General features: G+C 39.5%; 1 pseudogene; it reads left to right on the top strand.

Moving 5' to 3' along the window:
• The first annotated feature begins 4,232 nt into the window (after positions 1 to 4,232).
• Positions 4,233 to 4,901, top strand: LOC109246296 (CD9 antigen-like; annotated as a pseudogene).
• Positions 4,902 to 8,403: the final 3,502 nt, after the last annotated feature.

Here is an 8,403-nt window from a genome sequence, read left to right as displayed (position 1 = left end):
GCTTTCAAACCCCTCCAACTCCCCCTGGCTACTCTCCACACTACCATTTTGTCCAAGAAAAGACAGCCAGAGAATCCCCATGAAGACAGATTTCCAAAAAGAACAAATGAAAGCTTGCATTGTTTTGTGTACTCGAAATCTTTATTTTGAGAGCTCCTGTGAAGAATTAGAATAGCACTCAGTGTGGCTAGGGAGAAATTAATAGATTAAGGTAAGTGAATAGCTTAAGAACTCTTAAAAGTTTTATTAATGCTCTTAATTCATGCATTCACTCAACAAATATTTATTGAGCTTCTATCATATGCAGTTCAAGATAAGGCCTTTTTAACCAGGGGACAATGACAGAGGAGTTATAAGCATATAAGAAAAACATAAATATACTAAAGAAATTTCAGAGGGTAAGTGGCATCACAGAAGAATTTATAGAAAAGATGTTTTTTGCTGAACCCTGGAGGATGGATAGGCTCTAAGACATGAAGAGTAGCTGGAAAGAAAGAAGGATAGGAGGAAGGCCTCATAATTCCACACCTCTAATAACATATGACTACCATGCCACCACTATTAATAATAATTTTATGGGGCGCCTGGGTGGCTCAGTTTGTTGAGCGTCCGACTTTGGCTCAGGTCATGATCTCGCGGTCTGTGAGTTCGAGCCCCGCGTCAGGCTCTGTGCTGACTGCTCAGAGCCTGGGGCCTGTTTCAGATTCTGTGTCTCCCTCTCTCTCTGACCCTCCCCCATTCATGCTCTGTCTCTCTCTGTCTCAAATATAAATAAACGTTAAAAAAATTTTTTTTTAATTTATTAAAGGACTGATTAGCTCATGTATTTCATAAAATACATTTGATATATTTTCATATATTTTACATATTTATTAAAATGTTGATATTTTAACATTATATTTTGATGCATTTAATATATCTTATTTACTAATAACTATTGCTGTAATTATTATTATTACGTAATAATAATTCATGCATTTTAGCAATATTACCCATCACAAAAGCTCCCATTTACAAAGTATTTTTCCTTGTGCCATGAACTATTCTAAGGTATATAGCTACTCAGTAAACTCTCACAACAATCCTGGGCAATAAGTACTATTAGCATTCCCATTTTACAAATAGAAAGGGAAGAGAGATTAACTAACTTGCCCAAAGTCACTACAAGAATGTGGAAAAACGGGGCGCCTGAGTGACTCAGTCAGTTAAGCGTCCAGCTTTGGCTCAAGTCATGATCTCATGGTCTGTGAGTTTGAGCCCTGCATTGGGTTCTGGGCTGACAGCTCAGAGCCTAGAGCCTGCTTCAGATTCTGTGTCTCCTCTCTCTGCCCCTCCCCCGCTCATACTCTGTCTCTCTCTCTCAAAAATAAACATTAAAAAATTAAAAAAAAAAAAAAAAGAATGTGGTGGAAGAACTGAATTCTAAGCAAAACAGTCTGGACTCCAGAGCCCATGCTTATGACTATGCTCTATTACCACAGAATGAGCCATGCTGTGGACCTTCCTGAGGGTCACATGGCTGTTGGCAGAAGTCAGTTCCTTGTATTGCAGGACTGAGGTCCACCTTTCTTGCTGACTGTCAGCTGGGGGCCAGTCTTAGCTCCCAGAGACCCTGCAGTTCCTTGCCATGAGGCCCCCACACAATATAATAGCTTACTTCTCTCCAGCCCAGGAGAATCTCTCTCCAGAGTGCTAAAACAGAGTCCATTATAATCAAGGAAGTGATTATCCCATCACCTCTGCCATATAATGCAACCGAATTAAGGAATTGACTTTCTCATCATAAAAACAGACCCCATTCATGCTCAAGAGAAGGAGATTACTTATGCAAAGCATGTATACCAGGGAATCTTGAGGGCCATCTTAGAATTCTATCTGCTGCAGTGTGTTCCCAGAAGCACATCCTGGGACAAGGATTGATATGAAAGTTATTTATGAAGAAGCCTTCCAAGAAAAAACAGCAAAGGAATGGGGAAGTGGGCAAAAATGTTAAGGGAGCCGAACAGGATGCCATTACTCAGCAAAGTCTCATGAGGGATAACCTTAACTCCATTCTACCAGTGGGTTGCACCATTTAGGTTACAACTAAGGGCTGTCCAGATCCAGAGTGAGGGCCCTGGAGTATTATACCCCCGTCCCAACTGACCATTGGTTTGGGGGCTATCCGCCAAGGATGTAAATTCCTAGACTTTTCGGGCATTTGCAGGCAAACTATACACTCACAGCCTAAAAGCAGCTTTCTGGCAAAACAATGCAGGTGCTGGCTTTCAGGAGTGAAAGCCTCTGGGGGTCAACATGAACAAAATGGCAAAGGGATCTGAAGAAATAGTAGGGGAATGTTAAAATCATCTGTTACATGAACTTTTGATAAACAACTTTTAAGTATCAAAATTACATCATTGTGTTGTAAAAGAAATTACACGAATGTAATAAATTGTTTAATGAAATTGTGTAGGCTTCTGGTTTTGTCAAAATAATAAGCTAAGTTAATATGGATACCCCCCCACACACATACATACAATATAGTACAGAAATGCAGAATAAATCTGAAAAGAAAGAAGCTGAAAATGATTCTTTAAACCTCTGTATGAAGCCTTGAACACACTCTCAACCTGAACATGCACAAAATCTACCAGAATCAGCACAGCAAAGGCTTTGAGGACTGAACCTCTGTAGACCACCAAGGAAGGTGCACAAACTGTGAAAACCAGAATAGTGCTGCAGAGTCTTTGAAAACTAAACTGACATCTAAGCCCACAGAAACCAAGTCAGGACTTGAAATATAAGTCTCATGGTGTTAACTGCTTGCTTTTAAAAAAAAGAGAAGCAGCAGCAGCCGACACCATTCTCCAGATTTTAACTGAGCTCCGAATCTCAAAACACAGTATTCAAAATGGCCAACATACAGTCCAAAATTATTCAACATGCAAAGAACTAGGAAAATCTAAACAACTGAAAGAAAGAGGCAATCAACACACAACAACACTAAGATGACCACAAATATTGGAATTATCAAACCAAAAAAAGCTATGGCAGTTATTATAGCCAGGCCATATGGAGTAAGGGCAAACAACTACCTAGAAACAAATGGAATTTAGGCATTTTCAGTAAAGAAATAGAAGCTACACAATAAGTACTAAGTGAAAATTCTAAAACTGAAAAATACAATAACAGATTTTTTTTAACTCAATAGACAGATCTCAGTAGTAGTACAGAGATAAGAGAGCCGGTAAACTTGAAGACAGATCAGTAGAAATTATCCAATCAGAATAACAAGGGGCGAAGGTTCAATAATAAACAAAGCTTCATATTGGAACAATATCACAAGGTCTACTACTCATCCTCCTGGAGTCCCAGAAGGAGGGAAAAGAAAATGGTACCAACAAATATATAAATAATGGCTGAAGATGCCCCAAATTTGGTGAAAGACATACATTTACAGATCCAAGAATCTCAGTAAACCAAAGAGGATAAATTTAAAGAAAACCACGCCAAGACATATAATTAAAATGCTAAAAGCTTTACCCAATTCTGCTTTCCTCACCCTTCACAGGTATGTCTCCTGAAAACACCCCACCACAAACCTCCACATATAAATACCAGAGTCTCAGAGCCTGCTTCCTGGGGAATCCCACCCGTGATATAGCAAAATTAAGTATACCTCTAGAGAGGCAGAGGAGAGGATGGAATTTGAGACATGAATAGAAAAAAGTTTATAAGCTTAACCTGGCTATATATTATATTATTTTACTTTTTGTATGTTTGAAATAGTTTACAATTTCGAAAAACATATGTATGTCTCCAGCAGACATTGTGATACATATCACAGTAATTTAAGCCAATTATTTCTGCCAGTCACATAGTAACTTCTCGAAAATCCACAGTATGCAATGTAGTTAATAATCTGGACCAAGGGTGGGGCGAAACCTTTAAATATTGAGATGTCAAGTGAAATTGTCTACACGTGCTTAGCTAATTTTTTCTGAAAGTCGCTTGTAAAAAATATTTTTAAAGTCTAGAGAGAAAAATAACTCTGCAATAAAAACAAATATTCTATTCTTACAAGACCAAAATGATAGACTTTTCTAACAGAATTTCCTTTCATTAGGTTTTTAATAGCAATTTGCAAGAAAGACTATCAAAAAGAGGTTTAGGCTGCCACTGACACCTCGGGTCCTGGCAATGTACACCCCTTGGGCCACACCAGTAGGCCAGCCTGTCCAGCCTTTACCATGCTGGTCAAAAAAGGCACCAAGTGCATCAAATACCTGATTTTTGGATTTAACTTCATTTTTCTGGCTTGCCAGGATTGTATTCCTTGCCATTGGACTTAGCTCTGAATCGACTTTGAGGCCAAGAGCATCTTGGAGCTGGAAATAATCATTCCAGCTTCTACAGTGGAGTATATATTCTGATTACAGCTGGTGCCTCAGGATGCTGGTGGGGTTTCTCGGCTGCTAGGCTGCTGTGCAGGAGCCCCAGGGCATGCTGGGATTATTCTTTGGCTTCCTCTTGGTGACATTTGCCATTGAAATAGCTGCAGCCAGCTGGGATATTCCCACAAAGATGAGGTGATTAAGTCCAGGAGTTTTACAAGGATACCTACACCAAGCTGAAAACCAAGGACAAGCCCCAGCGGGATGCTAAAAGCCATCCACTCTGCATTGGACTACTGTGGTTTGGCTGGAGGAGTGGAACAATTTATCTCCGACATCTGCCCCCAAAAGGATTTACTCTCAAACATCCCAGTGAAGCACTGCTCTGAGGCCATCAAAGAGGTCTTTGACAACAAATCCCACATCATCAGTGCATGGGCTTTGGGACTGCTGTGGTGATAATATCTGGAAGTCTTCAGTATGACCCTGTGCTGTGCTATCCACAGGAGCCGAGAGAGAATCTAGAGTCAGATTGTGCCCCTGAAAAGCAAAGTTTACCCCTGGAGGTGGGTGATTATTTCCTTGGGTGTTTTTTTTCCCCCGGGAGTCAGGGGGGATGCACTAACTTTAGTATTAATTCTGCATTTCTAAACAAAAAAAAATTATCCTATGTTTGTCTTTTTGATGCTTTGTTCAATACTGGTATTCACAGTAGCTTTGGTTTGTATTTTTTGGTTATTTGGTTTTGCTTATGTTAAGCAGAAATCCTGAAATGAAAGGTATCATATTTGCTATACTGTAGACAAAAGATATTGTACACAGAGAATTTTTTTACTTTAAAGAGATTTTAAAATGTCTATCACATTTAATCAAGTTGTAACTTATGTTGAAGAAAATTTCATACATAATAAAAGATTATATGACAATTAAAAAGTTTATACTGCACTCTTCTTATATTATTTCATGTTATCAATAAAATGTCTTTAGTTATGAATCCTCACGTTCCATGGCCACAACATGAAAATGAGCCATAATTTCACCCTTTCACTACTTTACATATTAGTCCTTGGAACTGTTCAAATACAGGATGTCAAATCAAAAAACTGGTAGGGAAAACTGCTATCTTGTAACTTTATGGAAGTGAAAAAGCTGTTGGCCCTATGAATCATCAGGTGGTAAATTCACCTTCTGCCTCCTCACCCTATTCACAGATTCCAAAACTAGCTGAGGACATTGGAAAGAGCCTGCTTAGTAAGAAATCTTTCTCTCTTTCTAATGTGTGCACACGCATGCACACGAGCACACACACACATACACACATGTGGCTTCAAGTTCACAAGCCTGTCAGCAGAGTGGGTGTGGAGAAGGGAAAGGATCTCTAAAAGCCATATATATATGTTCCAAAAAAAAAAAAAAACCCAAAAAACAAAACTGCCCACAAGGACTGAACTTCCAGGAGTACAGGTATATGAAGTGAAGGACAGAGTAAGCAAAATTCTGTGTTTGCAGAATAGATTAAAGATCAAAAAGAAAAGAAGAGACCAAAAAGATATTCTCCTTAGAGTAAAATCTTTTGTTTAGTTATTTTTAATGCTTTCCCACAGAGAATAGAATATGAAACCAGGGAGCCCAATCTTATCTCAGAGAGAGAGCATTAAAGGGCATAAGAAAGAGGACTCAAGAGTTATTCAATGGACAAAAGATTGAAGAGCTTTGGTGGTATTTTTTTCCAGAGGACAACTTACACTACAGGAGCCTGAGGGAAAGAGTAAGAAGTCTTGGATAAAGGCTAAGACTGGTAAGAAAGTCTTGAGCTAAAAAAGAGGAATGGCCTTGTGGTAGTCAGCCAGAGGCAGTTTCAAGGGTTGCCATCTGCTTCTTGGTACTGGAGCTCTATCAGTGCTTGTTTCTAATCCTATGTCGGAAAAACAAGGCAATGTCACCAGATGAGATTCAGACTATCCAAGGAAACCAGACATCGTAGGTCTGTCAGCACTGGGTAAGTGACCACAATGTAAAGCATACTCTATCCAGATCTGCATGTCTTTATTAAGAAAACAAATTCCAAGTCTCTTGATTTCAAGGACTTTCTTACCCTATACAGGAGAAAAGACATCTGTGTGGGGTAACAGATGATTTTTAAAAACCATAAGCTGATGTCTCCCATTAACTACTGCTGTGTAACATGTAAGAGTTAAGTACTTGAGGGAAGTAGAAGAAAGCAAGGATGGAAGAGATTCAGATGATGACCAGAATGAGAAAAAAGAACAATGGGAAACTATTTCCCAGAGGAGGGAAGTTTCACACATTTCTTATAAGTAATAGGTGTCATGGTTCCACAGAGAAGAGGAAGAGGAAGATAAAACAGACAAAAAATATTGTCACCTTCTAGAGTTCCAAGGCAGAAATGAGAAGAGGATGCTTGAGATTTTCCTGAAGCATTTACTAAGATGTATTCAAAACAAAACAAAACAAAATGCAATCAAAATGGGAAGCAGTTAGAGATTTAGCACAGATAGTTTTCATTTGGCGAATAAGAGACCTGAAAAGGGGCATGATTACAGCTTCAGGGGGAATTGCGGAGAATGGGTTAAAACTGTCAAGAACTATGAAGAGTCTGAGATTTTAATTTACTTGCAAGCCTACAAGTGAGCCCGCAGAAGTCATGAGCTCCTGCATCAGAGACAAAGGTCCTACTTTTTCATGGCACAACCAGACACCTGCACATCAGTTTTGTTTTGGTTACCCCTACTCCCCAAATGCCACAGGGGTGATACAGAAGGGCTGGTGGATCCCGCACATACAGTAGGTTTGCATCACAGCTGAGGAATACTGAGCTGAGGAAACCCAAATCTTCTATAATGAGCAGCAAGCAAGTCTGTCTGATCTTTGCTCCAATAGAAGGTATCATTTTATTATACTGGACAGTAAGCAAACCTGCATACTTGAAAAGATCATCCAGAACAAAAAGGCAGTTGGTCTTTCTGCTCACAAGATATTAAAAAATGCAAGAGACCTATAGAGAGTGGTCTCTGTACAAGTAGAGGATGGGAAGACCCTCAAAATGAATGCATAGGAAGTCAAGATGTCAGAGATGAAGGAATATAACAGAGCAGGAAATATAATAAGTGAGGAGAAAAGAATACAGCTTCTTTGCAGAAGAATCAGCAAAAATGTATTATGATCTGAAGGTCTGAATCTTTGGAACGGGTGTTGAAAGGAAAGAAGTAGGAAAGAAAGGATCCAACAAAACTACTCTGTATTGGTTAACTATTGCTATGTAGTAAATTACCTCAAAACATAATGACTCACAATAATAAACACCTATTATCTCACACAGTTTCATGGGTCAGGAATCTGGGGGCAGCTTAGCTGGCTGGTTCTGGTTCAGAGTCAGTCATGAGGTTGCAGTCTAGAGGTTGGCTAAGGCTACAGTCACCTGAAGGCTTCACTGGGGCTGGCCGATCTGTTTCCACACTGATGATTCATTCACATGCCTGGCAAGTTAGCACTGGCTGTGGTCAAGAAGCCTCAGCACCTACCCCTCCCCAAGGAGAACATCGTAACATGCAAGCCAGCTTCCCCAAGAGTGAGTGATCCAAGAGAAATCAAGAAAGAAGTCACAATGCTTTTTATGATTTAGTCTCAGAAGGCACTAATATTCTGATATTCTAGTCATTAGAAGCAAGTCACTAAGTCCAACTCACACTCAAGAGGAAGAGAATTGAGCTCACATCTTAAAGAGTACAGTAACAAAGACTTTATGGATACATTTTAAAACCACCACACACTCCAAGTGTATGTACTTGACACAATGAAGGAGCATATTATTAGTAAGCAATATATGATGTGGCCACTAGTAAGACTGTAGTTGAAGCAGACAGGTCCCAGAGTAGGGTGTGGGTAGGTGGGCTGCTTTTGGTGTGTTTAAGATAATATTCTAGAGAGGCAAAATTTCTAATTTGTTTCTTGGTTACAATGTATATTTTCTCAGGGTGCCTAGGTGGCTCAGTGGGTTAAGCATCTG

The sequence above is a fragment of the Panthera pardus genome, unplaced genomic scaffold (genome assembly GCF_024362965.1).
Source record: "Panthera pardus isolate Hobbes unplaced genomic scaffold, ASM2436296v1 HiC_scaffold_11, whole genome shotgun sequence".
In the NCBI taxonomy this organism is placed as follows: Eukaryota; Metazoa; Chordata; class Mammalia; order Carnivora; family Felidae; genus Panthera; species Panthera pardus.
Note: the sequence above shows the minus strand (reverse complement) of the source record. Positions and strands in the feature narration are given on the sequence as shown.